This window comes from Bidens hawaiensis, unplaced genomic scaffold (assembly GCF_021521415.1).
Source record: "Bidens hawaiensis isolate Kalapana, Puna unplaced genomic scaffold, B.hawaiensis_p1.1 tig00018500_1, whole genome shotgun sequence".
Classification (NCBI taxonomy): Eukaryota; Viridiplantae; Streptophyta; class Magnoliopsida; order Asterales; family Asteraceae; genus Bidens; species Bidens hawaiensis.
In genome coordinates, this window is record NW_027492799.1 from 11,806 (window position 1) to 19,469 (window position 7,664).

General features: G+C 33.9%; 1 pseudogene across 1 annotated transcript; it reads left to right on the forward strand.

The window, feature by feature from the left end:
• Positions 1-5,305: 5,305 nt before the first annotated feature.
• Positions 5,306-7,238, forward strand: LOC143556271 (glutathione S-transferase F9-like; annotated as a pseudogene). The gene is made up of 2 exons (XR_013139358.1): positions 5,306-5,520; positions 6,540-7,238. The product of XR_013139358.1 is annotated as a glutathione S-transferase F9-like (transcript).
• The last annotated feature ends 426 nt before the right edge of the window (positions 7,239-7,664 follow it).

Sequence of the window (7,664 nt, forward strand, 5' to 3'; positions counted from 1 at the left end):
GTTTTAAGCAATCCGTGAAAATATTTTGGAATTTTACAACGAGTCAATACGTTTTTCTTATTTTACAAAAATAAGCTGAAAAACACTCGTTTTTGCGCTATTTCTCACACTCGAATTAATTTTCTTGCGAAAAACCGAACCCGAACTAAATTTTGGACCGACTTTTACGTGTGACACGGAAACCGAGGCACCATTGGGCCAAAAAGAGGCCCAATGGGCCCCTAGAAACTTGCGGCCGCCAAACCCATTCACCCACCAAGATATTTATTTGCAAGCTTCATCAATAAGCTACCTCATTTTATGTAATAAACTTAAATACCAGACCTCCTTTCAGCTGTTCTTCCAAACCCTTGCCCAAAACCCACAAGTAAGTTTCATTTTCATGAACTTTTAACCATCTTTTAACTAAGTTATAATCTTATAAACACGTTTTAGTTAGTTTTAAACATGTTTAACCATCCAAAAACCCTAAAAATCAAGTAAAATCATGTTTTGATGTTAAACATGTTTACAAACCAGGAACATATACTTTTTTGGTCAAAAACGCGGATTAGAACATGAATACAACGTTTTTACGGTTAGAAAGTTCGGTTTGAACCCAAAACCGAAACCCTAATTACCAAGGCTGTTACATGGATGATTTATGCTTGATTTGATGTTATATGATATGTAGATATACTGAGTTTGCAACCCGAGACCTGGAAAGTCGTTTAAACTAGAAAAATTCATCGAAAACCGACAAGGTAAACCCGTAACACTCGTTTAGGGGCTGTTTAGTATTAGGTTGTGATGTGCTTGTTTTTAGCTTGTGAAAACTTGCAGGGACATTAGGGATCATATAAATGAGTCCCTGTTCAAATTTGGTAATTTTTCGATAAACGGAGAATATTTGGTGAATTTATTCCCGTTTATGAGCGTTTATTTGGGAAAAATAGCTAAACATATTGAAAAATTATGAAACTTGGTTTTGGAGTTTAATATGTGATGGTAAGATCACTGGTAAAGTTTGGGAATCATTGGAAATGTCTAAGTATGGTTTGTGCAATCATGGCTTAACCGAATTTTAACAGCCGAAAAACGCACAAAAAGGCATTTTGTCAAAATATTTAGGTTCTGGAAATTTTGCAGGGGCTATGTAATAACATTGAGGCCATTTGTAAAAATTATCGGATTTTTCGGAGGTCGTTTGATATAAACGGGCCATTTATTACACGATTATAACCTATTAAATGAATTTTTATAAATAAATAAATAATCATAAAATTTCTGAAAATATTTTTATAAAATTCTCCATGTCTTAATGTATTTTTACAAAAATACACATAATTTATATATAAGTACATATTTAGTTATGATTAATCAAAGATTTAAATTATAATTGTTTTAACGAAACCGGCAGTTTTGTGTTTAACGGACTGACTGGTATGTCAAAATGTCAAAAGTGGTCAAATATCATGTTTTTGAATGATATTGATAAAAACGAACTTTTTACGAGAATTCCGGAAAATTCGGGTGAATTATGCGCGTTTTGTATAATCAAACCCGTATGAAAACGGAAACAAACCTTGCGATCAAACCAGACACCGAAACCTTAAAATTCTTTCATAAATCAAATTATTTTATCAATCAATATATTTACTTAAGTTTTATGTGATCTTACCTAATCCCGAAACGTATAAACTATCAACTGAGCTAGGCTCAGGAAACGGTGAAACTGAGCCAAATCCAGTTTTAAACATTTCATAGTATACAACGTCACAATCTAAGACTATGGTCATGTTCTGGGCCTAACAGCTATACCCAGATTATCTATACGGCCCGACTTAGCTTGAACACTGTACTAGTATTAACGATACGATACCGTTTATAGGAATCAGGCTATAAACGAGGCATCTGACATATTGATACGTAATTTCTGTGCGAACTACGATAAGGTGAGTTTCATGACCCCACTCTTTAAACTATTTTACGAACTTTTGGGGTGGAAAGCATGGTTACACACGTTATCTATCTGAAAACGGTTCAGGATATAAAATATCTGAACATTTATATATGAAAAGTCCATACAAACATAATGATTGACTACGTGCTGATGAAAGATGATTATTATCGTTGATTGATATATTGAGCGGAGATAATACGAATTGCAAAACATAATGAAATTACACGTGACAACATGTTTATACAAACACATTGTGTAATGTTAAACATAACTAATTTGGGAAACAACATGGTCTGTAATGACCATGGGGATAACGTGGTCTGTGATGATTATGGTGCTATTGTTGGCGGAAGGGGGGGCCACAATAGTAATAAACTAAAGTTGAGTATGGCCTATGAGCCAAGTTCTGCTGCAACTTACTAAACTAAAGTTGAGTATGGCCTATGAGCCAAGTTCTGCTGCAACTTATAAACTAAAGTTGAGTGTGGCCTATGAGCCAAGTTCTGCTGCAACTTATAAACTAAAGTTGAGTATGGCATATGAGCCAAGTTCTGCTGCAACTTATTAAACGAACTAACTTGATTATGACATGAATGTTAAGTAAATAATGTGATTATGCGTATTGGTGGCGGATGGGGAGCCATAGTGTTTGGTGATACGTGATAAATACTATATGTGTATATGTGTCTATATACATGCTATGTGATTAGCCGTAGGAAATACTATGTGTAGAATATACTAATTATTCGCATGTACACTATATAATGTTTGAGTTTACGTGGAATCGTTGTGGGCGGAAGGGGGGCCACAGTGGTTGAGGTTATGTGGAACCGTTGTGGGAGGAAGGGGGTCCATAGTAGTTGGTTAAACACGGAAATTGGAAACAGGTAATACGAACAAACAACCACGATTTTACCGAAATTTCAAATTTATATTATAAACTTACATGTGTGCATATGCACACACAAGGATATGGCTGTACATATTTATACAAACGTAAACACATATTTTTACATACGCGCGTACATACAAACTATGACTGTGTGGTACGCAGAACTGATTTCGTTAAACTTATGAAACTCACCAACTATTCGTAGTTGACCTATTTTAACATGCTTTTCAGGTAATCAGATATGAGAAGTAATTTCCTGTGCGTTACGTGTCTGATTGGTGAATGATGTCATGGGCATTTGAGTTAGAAGTAAAGTAATTGAAGAACCGGTTTGATTGTATCACCTAGTTTGTAAAAGATGTTAGAATGATATAATATATTGTAAATTAGTTAGTAATGTTTTTTATGAACAATGTATTTGATACCAGTTGTATCTGTTGCATTTCCGTTTTACGCTTCCGCAATTCGCTTAACGGGGTGTGACAAGTAACTGATTTGCTGTAACAGAATTATGAATGCAGTTATGGTTATGAAAATGGCGGGAAGTGATTCCATTGGAAGTTGGTTGGTTTAGAGATATGGTGGTGTTTGGAATGGAAAGTTATGGGGTTTAAATAGACTTGAGTTTAGTCGGATAACCGAAAATTGGTTATAATTGGTTTTCTTTAATCATGTTTTGTGATGTATATTACAATAAGCAGATCCTTGTTGCTTTTCTTAAATATATAGTTTTGTTAGATATGAGAGTTATATTGGTCATATTACCTTTAGGATTTTTTTGGTTAGTACAAAAGATATGGCTTACGATTAGTTTTATTTGTTAAAGATGTTATATACATTGTTTAAGAACATGAATATATTATGTTTGTGTGTTTCTATGTACCAACAATCTCCCACCACGGCGATTTATTATGTTCAGGACTGGCTCCGAGAAAGCAAAAAAAGTTTGGCGAAATTTTTTTTAGGCCTTAATTAAAAAAAGTAGTATTTTGTTGGTTTAAGCAAATAAATTTTTGTATAGGTTTATTTGGTTATACTTTGAGTTATGTAAAAAACTTTTGTATAAAAATATGATTAAAAATGTCTCAAATTAGACTATAACTCATAACCTTTTAGTTAGGAGTAATACTCATTTGCCACTAGACCAAACTAGTGGTTATGTAATTGAGTTTAAACATTAAATATGCATATTGTTTTTAATAAAAATAAATATAATTTTTTTCTAAAAAAAATTCGGGCCTAACGGGGTGTCGGGCCTGTGGCCGTCGACCACCCCACCACCCCTATGGGCCGGCCTTGATAATGTTATCTATTATGGTAGCGTGAAATATGAAATAAGGGTGACAACGCATATTGAACAACATTTATTGTACACACTTGGTTTGAACGAATTGCCAAACATAATGGAAATAATGTCAAGACATGAAAAGTGATCTTATGACTATGATTATGCTCTCAGTAATAGCCCCGCATTTATGGTTTTGAAATGCATTTTTTGGTTTTAGTGGTTCCAACGTTGATTTCAACATGCTCAATTAATTGTTATTGTTATTATTGTGCAAGTATTAACTGGAACATCATCCAACTATTCATTTCAAATACATAATTTAATGTAAGTGTGTGTAACATCTTCCGGATGTGATATATCAACATGAGCATCATTTGTATAATCGTTTGCCTATCCATGCAACTCCAAAGAAAAGGATCAAGGTAGCACAAGAGGCCATAAAGAAAGCAAGGTAGCAGAAGAGGCAACAAAAAAAGGACATTGAATGAGCTTTTGGTGTCCTCAAAGTCGTCGGAGAGATGATTAAAAACTTGACACGACCAATGTAATAAAAAGTTAGAAAAATAATGAACACTTTCATTATATTACTTAATATGATTATAAAAGACGAAGGTTGATAGGTATGTCTTTTCAAACAAAAAAAAAAAGAAAAACAAAGAAGAGCTTTGAGTTGCACAAAAGGTTTGCAAGAAAAAAAAAACATGGAAACATATCAGAAATTGCAAAGCCATATACTCATCATATGTGTGTGTATTTAATTTATTTAGAACATATTAAGTTATTAAAACCGGTTCAACCAATATATATATAAAACAACCAATTCAAAATGTAGGTCCTATTAGATGACCAATCCACAAACAACAATATTAATCTTAATTCTTAACTATATAAATTTAAACATATCTAACTATTCCTTTGGCACATACACATCTGCACACATGTCTTTCAAAGAAAACAAAGTCTAATTCGTATCAACACGTACACCATAATAGTAATAACCGACGTCTAACGTGCAGATAATGCGTAAGTGCTCCTGTCATAAAAAAAATAAGTTTTGAATGATATAGTCAAATATATATTTGACCCGTGAGCTATACAAGTCAAAATGAACGGGCTATAAAAGTGAAACAGTTAAAAAAAAGAGTTGGTATAAATATAAGCCAGCGTCTCTGTGTGGACTGCACTAACTCGGTTAAAGATGGTGGTGAAGGTGTACGGACCGGCTTATGCATCGCCGAAACGAGTCCTGCTGTTTCTTCTGGAGAAAGAAATCGAGTTCGAGACGGTTCCCGTGGATCTCATGACCGGCGAAAATCTCAACCCTGACTTCCTGAAGCTACAGGTATTAATTATTATATTCAATTGTGATTAATTAAGATGGAGATTACACTCTTTTTGGTAAGATTTATGATAACAAATTGCTTATTTTAGGGGAAATATGTTTGCATGCATTAACTCTTTGTACGGTACTAGTGACTACTCTTTAATAGGTTGTAAACGAATCAAACGGACACGAACACTTAACCGAACAGTGTTCGTTTTCGTTTGTTTAGAAAATGAGCTTGTTCGTGTTCGTATATGTTTGTTTATTTAAAATCTAAATGAACAGTTGATGAACATAAATTGAACAAAGAAAATTGAACATATATGAACATACTTAATGAACACTAATAAACATAAATGAACATATTTGATCAAACATATACGAACGAAACACGTGTTTATGTTCGTTCAAACGAACACAAACTTTTTATTCATGTTCATTCGTTTATTAAATAAACGAATTTTCTGTCGAGCAGTTCGTCAAGCATTCGGTTTGTTTATAGACCTAAATTTTAGGGTCTGTGTTTAGAAACTGATTTTTGTCATTAGAAGACATAAGTTTGAATAAGTTAATAAGCTAAAGTTAGTTTTAAATAGTTTATTGTTTAAATAAATTTGATTTGTTTAACCATTTTTAAATTCATTTGAGATTTTTATCCCAAACTAAACTAAAAAAAAAAAAAAGTCTCATTCTTTTAAAATAATGTGTCTGTGGTCATTTGGTCGTTTACTAGTTCCTCAAATTAATTGTACTTGTAATAACATTAAAACATTTTAAACAAAATCAACTTTAAGTAGAAAGACGCAAGAGATGTAAGATAATTACATGTAGTAGGAGAGAGAATACGAGAGACCGGTTTAAAGACCGTTTTCTAGAACAATATGTACATGTGCTTATGTTTTTTTAAAGGTAAATTTCTTTACTTCTCGGGAGTTGAACCCAGGATCTTTGGGTGTTAAGAGACTTTGTCTCTGCCACAAGGCCATCAACCCCAGGGCTACATACAAATGTTTTAGTTTATGCAATTCTCTACCTGTATCTGGTTTAGTATTAAAGACTACTTACTGTATATAATTATTTTTGTTTTCAAAAGAATCAAGAGCCATCATTCGTTACTATGCGGAAAAGTACAAGTCTCAAGGAACCGACTTACTAGGAAAAACACTCGAAGACCAAGGTCTCGTGAACCAATGGCTAGAAGTCGAGGCACATAATTATCACCCACCGCTTAACAATCTCGTGCTCCACATCATGTTTAGCCCGCATTTCGTAACAAGAAACGAGCAAGTGATCTAAGAAAATGAAGAGAAACTCGCAAAAGTGTTGGACATATACGAGGACCGACTATCAAGAAGCAAGTATCTGGCTGGTGATTTCTTTAGTTGCAGACCTTAGCCACATTCCTTTTACAAACTACTTGGTTGGTCCTGTTGGGAAGGGGTATATGATCAAAGAGAGGAGACATGTGAGTGCTTGGTGGGATGATATTAGCAGTAGGCCTTCATGGTTAAAGGTCCTTGATATATGCAAGTAATGGGAGTCATGTTGACTCATGTTTGACTTGGTGTGTTCATGTGTTTGTGGTACTTGTTACCTTGTCTGTTGTTGACTTTTGAGTTTGAATAATGGGATTCTTGTTGGCCCTTGTTTGTATAAAAAATAATTTGCTTGTTATGCAAGTGTTGCTGTCTTTACTGCATTAGTCATGTTTTAAAACATAATTTGCTTGCCATGCAAGTATTGTACGTTGCTTGTAGTGCATGAGTGTTTATGAATCATGTGTCTCTTTTCAGGTCAACTCTTAAACCACTTTACTTGTATTAGCCTCTTAACCGCTTTATAAGACTTGAACCCACAACCTCTTGGTTAGATGTCATACCTCTTTACCACTAGAGCAAACTAGTGTTTGTGTAATGGTGTAGAAACATTGATTATACATACTTTTTTTCATAAAAGACATATAATTTAAAAAAAAAAAAATTCGGGTCTAGCGGGGTGTCGGGCCTATGACTGTCGACTACCCTGCCTCACCCTTGGGCCGGCACTTTTTACTTGTATTAGTGTTTTGCTTGCAAATATGCACGGAAGTGGTCAAGTACATTCTCACCCCTTGATATTTTTGTATCTAAGTTCTGTTATGTATAGAAAGTAGAACTTAGTAAGGTATTATGTTTTATTGTCAAGTATAAATGAAAGAAAAGTTAATATGCGATCAGTA